We start from the raw sequence: 4,534 nt of genomic DNA, 5'->3' as shown, positions 1-4,534 counted from the left end.
GGATATCCGTTGCTACGTCGGGTAGGAAGCACACTACCTATCCTGTCGATGCACTTTCCAAGTGCCACCCACAGAGGTACTTTCTGAGAAAGGCAGGAAACTTCACACAAAAGTAAAAGAACAGGGAAGTTTTTATTTTGTTTGCTTTGTTTTGTTTGTTGTTGTGTCTTTAAAGGAAAAAGCAAACTATAGACTGCATTCTATTTTCTTTAAGGCTCCTTAGTGTTTTATTTATACACACATTTCACTAAAGAAGGCAAGAAACTTGAGAACAATTATAGGATTTTAGACAGAGGACAGTTTCCAGAATTTGATGTAGCTCCCCTGGAGTAGTGGAGGGCGGTGCCCCAAGCAGAGCTACTTGGGGCCTCCTTTGGGAACAAGCATAGTAAAAAGAAACTGTTATAAGCTCAGTTGTCCTATTGTTGTACAGACCTTTTAACACACAGAGGATGTAAATATTTTGAAGGACAAGAGTTAGCATTGTGAGTATATAAAATGCATTGCACAAAGTTTACAAGTCGAGAAAGTTTCTATTCAAGCCCACTACAATGGAAAGAGACAGATACGAACTATCTAAATTCAACTCTACCGGAAAATTCAGAAGATTTTTCATTGCTAAAACGAAAGGGGAAAAACAAGCTGTTTGGTTACTAAAACTACCCAAAGGAAAAGTAAATTTTCTCTATCCTTTTGAAAGGAAGCAGTTTCACAAATTGGAGCAAGGCATCACCTACGTTAGATTTTTATCGTTCCACATGAATGTAAAGATAATGATGATAATGCAACTGATACCTTATATTTGAAGGAAATGCTTGGTAGGTCCTGATAAGGATTAACTTGGATGGCAAAATTGAAAACAAGCTTTGAAAAACATTTACATCGCAAAATGCAGAGAAGGAAATACTGTATTGTTTCCTAATACAAATATGAAAATGCAAGTCAAATCCAAAGAGTTAGCAAGAAAGTTTAGAAAAGTTGGGTCCCACTGAGTGGAATATTAAAACCATTTTAATCAGTTTCTTTGGCATAGACTATGTTGCAAAATATCAGGGAGGGCTTAGCTCTGAGGGTAACTTCCCTGTTGCCATCCACACATTGAAGCAAAAAACAGCATGTGGATATCTTTGAACCAACCGATTAGTTCCAAGCATGTGTGAAGCACTCCTTAAAAGGGCAGAGAATTACCAATAATAAAGTCAGTGGAAATCAATGCTGAAAAGTTATATCATGGTCTTGGTCCAGAGAGAGGCAGAACACGTATGACGACAGTATACTGTTGCATTTTCGCATCCAATTGCGCAAGCTGAGTCAATCTAAGTAAAGTCGACTTTTTCTTCACAAAATTCTGAGTTCAATACCACCCCTAGCTTCTTATTTAATTCCATTTGAAACAAAATATTAAATAAGAAAATTAAGTTTTCTTTATTATTTATAGAATAGTGTTTTAGCTTTTTAGTTGTTGTTGTTTTTCCTTTTCTAAGTAAAACATAAATTAGAAAAGATGCTCTTGGTCTCCACCCCAGTTCTGGTCCCCCTCCTCTTCCCCTTCCCTCTTTCCCTCTCCTCCCTCTCCTTTTCCTCTCCTCTGTTTGCTGGAGAAGAACCTAACCAGAAGTAAGGGAAAAGTTTTAACTGTTATTCAAGGAAATGAACTTCTTTTCAGAAATGTCTTTTTGCTAAAGAAATGAACAATCTTAAGCAGGTTGCTTTTTCCCTGAAAGATTTATCTGTGTAATTAATAAAATCTTTAAGTCTCCAATAGAGAAGTTTAAAATGGATAATTTCTTAACTTATTTGACTACAATACTCGTTGTTCTTAAAGTAAGATCGCTACATTATAGAACCAGGGTTATTTAGACCAATGTTAACGAAGCAATGTGGTTTAAATCCCTTATGATTATTCCACAAAGAGAAACGTAGAAAGTTTATTGTGAAAGATGAAGCTGGCAAGCAAATATGCTCCAAATGGATGAAAAGGGCTTACAAAGTAGTTAGCATTCTTCCCTCCTCCAAAGCTGAAGAAGGCACTTTATGGAATCAAAGGAAAAGGCTTCTTTTCAAAAGAAATGAAGCAAGATGCAAGGTCCACTGATGGTTACATCTCTGACTTATATTTTTATTGTTTAGAGCAAGTCTTAAATCGTGCGACACATCACTGATTTGTACCTATGCACCTCTATACTAAATTTTTATTTATTTAAATTATTAATATTTTATTTAATATTGTTCTTTTCCACATGTATTTATTTTGATTCTTTAATTGCTTTAATTTGCATTAAAGAGTTATAATAAATTTCAGTTAATTGTGTGCTTTACCTTAAAATATTTATTAGAGATATCCATTGTCACTGAATTACAGGACATATTTTCTAACAAAATAAATTTTATATTTAATTAATGTATGTATCATTTCATATTTTAATATGCTAGTACTTGAGATATATCATAACTGATGATATCGTGGCAGCTATCCAGGCGTAGCTATGTCTATGAATGTGTAATCATCAAAGCCATCTGCAACCAGATATTTCAAATGAGTATTAATGCTTTAGCAAAAAATTTCAGAAAAGGGTGGGGTTGTACCAAGGTCTAAAAATCAAAGGTTGAAGAGGAAGTGATGAATCAGACATGTTTAATAACATGTCAGAGTCACAGTCCAAAGAAGACTAGAGCTACACACTGAGAAGCAAGTATGAGTACACATGTCAATGGTTGTCATGGATTCTACAGATCCTTTTAAGAAATCATGCATCAGGGGGCCAGGGATTCAGTTCTGTAGTTTCGCTGCCTGCTTCACAAGCGCAAAAGCCCAAGTCCGATCACCAGTACCAAAGAAAGAAAATAAAATAAAGAAAAAAAAGAAAAAAAGAAAGAAAGAAAGAAAGAAAGAAAGAAAGAAAGAAAGAAAGAAAGAAAGAAAGAAAGAAAGAAAGAAAGAAAGAAAGAAAGAAAGAAAATAAAAATCATGCATCATGGTCTTCTTAAAAGCATACAAAATGACACTAGATGGGGGAAAAACATAAACGTGAAAGTCATGAGTTAAAAAGGTTCTCAGAAGTTTGCGCTTTGAAAGTGAAAGAGTTTTAGGGTAAGTTTGTTTTGTTTTTATTTTGCCATTTACATGTGTGCTAAGGTTATATATATGAAAAATGTCTTTAAGTGGAAAATAGCTCTTCCAGAAAGAGAAATTGTGTGTAATAAATGAGATTATTTTCTAGTGTAGTGGGTAGGATATTTTGTTTATTTGTAGGCAATCTAGAATTGACTATTAAAATCTATGGTTCTTAAAGGCAATGAAGTATTGAAAGTTATGTCAACAATAAATACGGTGCTTATTATAATGAAATATGAATATTTTAAGTACTTATTTTCTCAGTTCCTAGAATATTAGTCCAAATGTGACATTGTGTCCATTAAATATTTTATATTAGAATATTATAAGCCAAATGAATTATATTCATTTTCAACTAACATGAATTAATTTTAATCTCAATCATGTTTACAAATTATCTTCTCTCAGCATTTTATAGAATTCTAAAATACAAAGATATCCTTCTCCTTACAAATAAATAAGAATATATACCTAAGGATAGGTAAAACAACTTTTGAAAAGGGTACCAGGGCGAGGAACTTCTGCTACAAATAAAAATATATCATCCATCTAAGTAAGTTAAATAATGTGACTGTGTTGGTAGAATAAATAGAGAAATCAATGAAGAGTTTGTACCTACAGAGAATGAGAGGACAAGTTATGGTTCACTGAAATATTGGAATCCTTATGTTTAGATTCACTGCCTCTACTTGTCTATCTTCCAGCTCCTGGAAATTAGGATATTCATAAATATTTCCAAAGACAACTTCAATATTTTCTATTTCATCTTAGATGTGTTCTAAATCCACCTAAACCTGCTATAATTCGACTCAAACAGTGACCAGCAACAAGCACCATAATCTACCACTTTCCTCGTCCCCTCTCCTGTCCCAGAGATGGTGCACAAATCAGCGGTTCCCACAGAGAAAGTTTTATGTCTGGCCTCTAGGGCCGTCCACACTTCTCACGACCAGTTGCCCAGTTCTTGTTGCTGTGTAGCCAGGAAGTGATTTATATCCAACCTCTTGTTTTAGAAACTATGTCGTAGAACCTTTCTAACACCGAGTAACTTATTTTGGCTGCAACAGAAGTAAATGTTGAAATAAATAATTACATGAAGTGATAATGACAATATTGAGCTCTGTAGAAACTGGCAAAATACGCAGTTGCAACTGAGGTGTCAGCTCACCCTACAAGAAACTGAGTTGCCTCTTCAGATTACTCCAAATTAAATCAAGGAACCTGGGAGTTTATTTCAAATTGTCTATTCTTAGTTATGAGATAGGTGTTGAAAGAGACATGACTTGATGATGCAGCTCCCTGTGCTCAGTGCAATTCACAGTAAGGGACACAACTGCACTCTAGAAGCCAATACTGGCCTTCTACGTATATAACGTTAGCTTAAAGAGGACCACCACAATATTCACTGCTCTCCCCAAG

The sequence above is a fragment of the Fukomys damarensis genome, unplaced genomic scaffold (assembly GCF_012274545.1).
Source record: "Fukomys damarensis isolate Sample0158 unplaced genomic scaffold, DMR_v1.0_HiC HiC_scaffold_35, whole genome shotgun sequence".
In the NCBI taxonomy this organism is placed as follows: Eukaryota; Metazoa; Chordata; class Mammalia; order Rodentia; family Bathyergidae; genus Fukomys; species Fukomys damarensis.
This window is presented reverse-complemented; position numbering follows the sequence as displayed.